Source organism: Fukomys damarensis, unplaced genomic scaffold, assembly GCF_012274545.1.
Source record: "Fukomys damarensis isolate Sample0158 unplaced genomic scaffold, DMR_v1.0_HiC HiC_scaffold_13, whole genome shotgun sequence".
NCBI lineage: Eukaryota > Metazoa > Chordata > Mammalia > Rodentia > Bathyergidae > Fukomys > Fukomys damarensis.
This window is the reverse complement of record NW_022900925.1, coordinates 14,170,273-14,176,218: the sequence shown is the minus strand read 5'-3', so window position 1 is coordinate 14,176,218 and position 5,946 is coordinate 14,170,273. Positions and strand designations below refer to the sequence as shown.

The 5,946-nt window shown below is 49.0% G+C and overlaps 1 protein-coding gene across 1 annotated transcript in view; it reads left to right on the top strand.

Moving 5' to 3' along the window:
• The first annotated feature begins 271 nt into the window (after nucleotides 1-271).
• Nucleotides 272-5,946, top strand: part of Rap1gap2 (RAP1 GTPase activating protein 2) — a 231,921-nt gene continuing 226,246 nt past the window's right edge. The window contains exon 1 of the mRNA XM_033762850.1: nucleotides 272-366. The gene's annotated coding sequence lies outside the window, so the exon portion shown is untranslated. The remainder of the gene's footprint in view (nucleotides 367-5,946) is intronic.

Genomic DNA, 5,946 nt, shown 5'->3' with positions numbered 1-5,946 from the left:
TCCTTCTGAGTAACTCCTTTCAACTTCAGACAACTAACTTTTAAATCACTTTTCTGTCTGTTGAGTTGAAATGTGCTCCCTGTGGCTGCCTCCTGTCCAGGGCATTTTAATGTGGCCATCTACTAACCAAGCAGTGGGTGGGGATATTTGGAAACAGGTGTCCCTTGGCTATTGATCTCCAGCAGGTGGGTCCCATAGGAACTCCACACAGCCCCACTCTGTCCTCACTTCCTCCTCTCCTTCCCACAGGTACGTGCAGGAAGGGCGGTTCCGAATTGAGGAGAGGACGCTCACAGCCTTTCAGTGGCTCTATAGCCCACAGCAGCACCGCATCCTCAGCCGCGTGGACCTTGAGTCCCCCTCCAGGTAAAGAGACTGTCTGCACTGCCCCCACTCTTTGGCCTGGGTTGGACCCCCTCCCCTCCAGCGGGTGCTTACACAGCCAGCCCACACTGGTTTGTGCACCCACAGTGAGAAAGTTTGGTATCGTGATGGAGAAAGGCTCCCTGGTCCCGGAAAGATTTCATCAGCCTGTGCATTTGTTCAGCCTGGAGTGCACTGAGTGGGTGGAGGCAGCTCACTGCCTCTGCTTTCTCCTCTGTAAAGCAGGTATGAACATGTGTTCCCTGCCTTCCATTGGGAGATCATGACTCTTCAGTGAATGGTGCCTGAAGAGATTTCTTTTCAGTACTGGGGATTGAACCTCGGGGCAGGAACACTCTGCCACTGAGTCCCACCCCACCCCTCCAGTCCTGTTTTATTTTGAGACAAGGTCTCCCTAAGTTGCCCAAACTGTCCTTGACCTTGCAATCTTCCTGCCTCAGCCTCCTGAGTATTTGGGATTGCAGAATGTTCATCACTTTACTCAGGTAGCCAGTTCCTCTTCAAGAGGGAGGATGGTTAGTCAAATTGTTGGACAGCTGTCAGTAGGACTTGGGTGGAGCCAATGTACTTTCTTTCTTTGTCTCCTCCTCCACGCCAGAGAATCCAACTCAGATCCTGAGTCTAGGTGAGGGGCTGGGAGATCGAGGAGGCAAGAGATTTAGGTTCTGGCTCCCAGACCCCTGCCTTCTCTTCCCACACCACTGTGGACAGGTGTGACCGGCATTAATGGTCTTGACAGAGGCATCCTGGGTAATCTGCTATTGCCATCCCCCCTTCCCAAGGTCCCTACCAGACCTGACTGTGGTCTGACTGCTCTAATTCTGTCTGTCTTCGTTACTTTCCTTGTAGCTGAGACACCCATCAGTTAAAGGAGCTAAGATTTATTTTGGCTCACAGTTTGTAGAGGTCTTAGTCCATAGTTGGCAGGGCAGCATGGCGAAGGGGCATGGCAGAGGAGAAGAAGCTCATGGCGTGGCAGCAGGAAGCAGACAGGGAGAGAAAGAGAGGGTGATGGAGAAAGGGAGAGAAAAGGAGAGGGGAAATATTAAGGGAGAAGTGGGGAAAGGATAGATCAGGCCAGGCCCTCAGTGACCCACTTCTTCCAAGCAGACTTCATCTCTGAAATCACATTTAGCTATAAACGCAGCAGTGGACTAACCCATTGATGAGTATCACGCCCCCATGATGTAGTCACTGCCCAAAACGATATCCATGAGTGCATGAGGCTTTGGGGGGACATCTACATATAAACCCTAACACTCATCATCAAAACCTCTTTATAGAAACTTCTAGCTTTTTTTTTTTTGGTGGTGCTGGGGATTGAACCCAGAGCCTCACACATGCTAGGCAAGTTCTTAACCCCTGAGCTATGTCCCCAGGTCCCATAGCACCTTCTGAATTGGCAGAACCATCACAGCAGAGAATGAAAAAGTCTTCCTTTGCGAGAGTGGTTGTCTCAAAGAAGAAGGAGAGGGATTGACTTGGAGGCACACACTTTTACTGCTGCTCCCCAAACTGCCCCAAGAAAAAGACTTAGCAGTGAAGGGACATCTCACCTCTCCTGGCATCGGCCAGGAATCCTTTACAGCTGAGCACAACATATCTGCTCTCTCTTATTGACATTTTCGGAAGGTATATGGAGCAGTAAGGTGACAGCTACCTCGCACCTGGTTCCGATCAATGAAGAAGAATCAATTGAATGAAGATGTGCAAGGGACAAAAAGCCAGGGAGAAGTGACTCAGGTCACCTGGAGATTCTTGGTATTTACTGCGATGCCCCAGACTCCACAGAGTAGATTTCAAATAATGTAGAAAAACGACAGAAAAAAAAAAAAAAAACCCATGAACTTGAGGCCCGAGCATGGGAAAGTAGGCAAAAAATGAAATTCCAAGTGACTGCTTGCAGGGAAAGAGAAAAGGCTGTGTGGCTGCTCTGGGAGTGGGTGAGGTGAGAAGGTAAAGGGGGCACTATCTTTAATTTAATTTATTTATTTGGTACCGGGGATCGAACTCAGGACCTTGTGCTTGCAAGGCAGGCTGCGGTACCACTGAGCTAAATCCCTGTCCTCTTCCTTCCTTCCTTCCCTCTGTCCCTTCCTCCCTCCCTCCCTTCCTTTCTCTCTCTCTCTCTCTCCTCTTGGCAGGCAGCAGCACCACTGATTTAAATCCCTGGGCTCTTTCTTTCCCTCTCTCCCCCACCCTCTTTCTTTTTTTCTACCAGGGATCGAACTCAGGACCTTGCGTTTATGAGGCAGGAAGCGGAACCACTGAGCTAAATCCCTGGCCCATTTATTCAGTTGTTTATTTTGCCACTATCTGATTTAGTGCAGGCCACCTGCAAAGCCCTGCTTCATGCCAGTTGCCACCTGACTCAAGGCAGCTTGTCTTGCTTTCTTCCTTTTCCTTCAAAGCTCTTACCACTGCTGGTGATTCTCTTTCTGGTCTATTTATTCATTATCTGTGTTCCCTGATGGATTGTAAACTACCCAGGGCAGGGACTTGTCCATCTTGTTCCTGTGCCCTAGCACAGATTTTGGCCCAAGGAAGGAACTCATTAAGTAGCCGCCAAATGAACGATACATTAACCTAATGCTGGCTCTGAACTTTCAGGCAAGCTGGTAGGAGACACGCCTGCAGATTGAGGTGGGTGCTCCAAAACTACTCCAGTAGTAGCAAGGCAACAGGGGAAGGGTGAGACCTTTTGTCCACACAGGTGGTCAGAGGCTAACGGAGATGCTGTGTTTTTTTGAGCCAGAGAACAAGAGTGACTTTTATAGTCTTGGAGCCAAACTGAGTTCTTGGAGTAGGAAAGCAGTCATAAAGCAGGATGGAACTAGGATAGAAATAACTTTACATTTCATCCTTTGGAAGTTTGCATCCCAGGGGACTTGAGGAGGACTCAGTCTGCCATAGCTTAGCAACTACTAATTTTTATGATGGAGCAGTAACTTTTTTAGTGCCTGTTATGTCACATTGTAAATGCTTTGGGGGATAAATTGGTTTAATCTTCATAATAATACTATGATGTAGGTACCATTGTTTCCCCTATTTTTCAGATGATGAAACAGACACAGAGGTAAGTGACAGCGAGAAGTGGCAGTGTTTGCAACCACTATTCACACTGGCTCTCAGAGAACCAAGCATGTACCAAGGGTGGGAGACAGGGAAGATAATTTCTGCCTCTACAGAGAGGGAGAAGGCGCCATCTATAAACCATTACCAGCATCAGTCCTGGTTGAGTTTCAGAGCCTGTTAGTAAAGTGTTGGTTTGGAAAAGGTGGGTGGTTGTGAGCATAGAGTGGTTCACTGAAAACCTATTTTGTCAGGGGAGGCTCATTTGCTTTTCAATTTTAATGTTCTAAACTAGAAATTGTGTGTGTGTTTGTGTGTGTGTGTGTGCACATGTGTGTGTGTGTGTGTGTGTGTGTGTGTAGCAGGAGATAGTTGTTTTTCTTCCTATCTCTTCCAGGTGACACATGGGAATGTGAGCTGGGGGATGGCACAGCTAGGGAGATTGAGTGGGTTACTGTTAGCTGAGCCCTGCTCAACATGTTTATTGGTACCTTGGGAATCATAAGGATTGCATGCTGGTGATAGTGCTGATGTTAGGAACTGGGGCATTATCCCTGCAGGGAAGATGGTGGAATTGGGATCCAAAATGCCTTGGAAGCTGGATTCCAGGTCAGAGTCTAGTGCAGTACCCTCTACCCTATCTGAGGTTTTGCTTTCCACAGTTTTGGTTACTCACAGGAATACACGGTCTGAGAATACTACAGGAAAATTTTCAGAAATAAACAATTGTGTGCTATTCTGAGCAGCCTAATGAAACCTCTTCCAGTTTTGTCCTCCTGGGATATGACTTATTCCTTTGCCCAATGTATCCACACTGTATATGCCACCTGCCTGTTAGTCACTTAGTATGGTAGCTCTGCTGTTTATGTGATCTATTGTTTTGGTAGCATAGTGCTTGTGTTCCAGTGACTCTTATTTTACTTAATAACGGCCTCAAAGTACCAAAGTCACAACGCTAGCAATTTGGATATGCCAAAGAGAAGCAGTAAAATGCTTCTTTTAAGTGAAGAGATTCAAGTTCCCTTCAAAGGTATCCCCGGAGGAATAAGGGGCACTACTGTGGATACAATTTAACAAACACAAAGCGGAAATCAATGTTGGTCTCTAATCCTACCTGCATCTAGGCAGCGGGGCCAGAGAATCAGCTGCCTCAGGGGTTTGGGTATGATGACCCCCTCTTTCCCTCCCTTCTTTCCTTCTCCCCTCTCTCCTTCTCCAGGGTCTCATTATGTCGTTCAGGCTGGCCTTGAAACTCATGGCCATCTCCTGCCTCAGCATCTCGAGTGCTTGGGTTACAAGTGTGTGCCACCGTGTGTGGTGATGGCCCTATACTCAGGTGCTTACCCCCAACAACAACAACAACAACAACAAACCTCTTGCATCATGGAGTTGAAGTGCTCAGGGAGGGTCCAGAGTGGGGAGAGGGAAGGTCCTATTGCTCCTAGGCTTAGTCTCAAGACAAGGACTCCTTTGTCTGTATATTCAGCGGGCAGTGACTGAGTGCCTTTGAGTGGCTGGTCAGTTTGTATTTCAGGGTCAGGCTGCTGAAAGAACTCAGACTTTACGCTGCCCACCTCTGCCAGTCTGCATCCCTTCCGTTTCTCCCCCCTTCCCCTCCGCCTCCCTCCTTGCTTCCACTGTTGCCCACTGAATCCCTCCTCTGGGTCAGGCTCTGGGCTCACAGTGGTCCTCAAGGCAGAGGAGGGTGGGAGAGGCGATCAGCATGTAAACACTGAGACAAGAGAGTTTCCCAAGATGATCAAATTGCTAAAGAAACTAAAACAGAGCATTGTGATAATGAGTGACCAGTGGGTGTGCGTGGACTTTGGAAGTGTGGACATCTGACCTGAGTCCTGCAGGGTCCAGAGGGGCAGTCCTGTGGAGAAGGAACTGGTGTGGGGCGTTGAACAGGGTGGGGCGCAAAGCACAGGACATAGGGTGTAAGGGTTTCCCGGCAGGGGGGACTGCAAGTGCAAGGCCTTAGATATGTTCTAGAAGCAAAAAGCCATTACGTCCAGCACAGAGTGAGGCCATGACCAACAAAGGGAGGAAAGTTTCTGGGCAATTAAGAGCTGTCTAGCACTTAGAGCTGCTTGAGGACTGTCCCCTGAGGGAGTGAGCTTTCCATTAGTGGGGGTGTGCGAGCCACAGTCAAGAGTCTGCCCTCCATGGAGGTTACAGAGGAGGAGTCAACCATCCCAAAAGTTGTCTAGAGGACCCTTCATCCCTTCAACCCCTTCAAGTTCAGGAGCATCCTTGGCTTGACAAGCTGGGGAGAGTATCTGTGAAGTGAGTGAACAAAACCTCCAGGCTGCCCGCTAAGACAGGGCAGTTTTCGGGGTTTCGCCGGGCCAGGAGCGTCCGTCCCCACCGCAACCCAGTACCTCCTCCCGGAGAGAGCCCCAGAGTGATTTCCTCCACAGACTCGGAACCCACGAATCTTTCCTTCCCCGGCGCCTCTGGTCCTACCCTCCAAGACCTTCTGGGGCA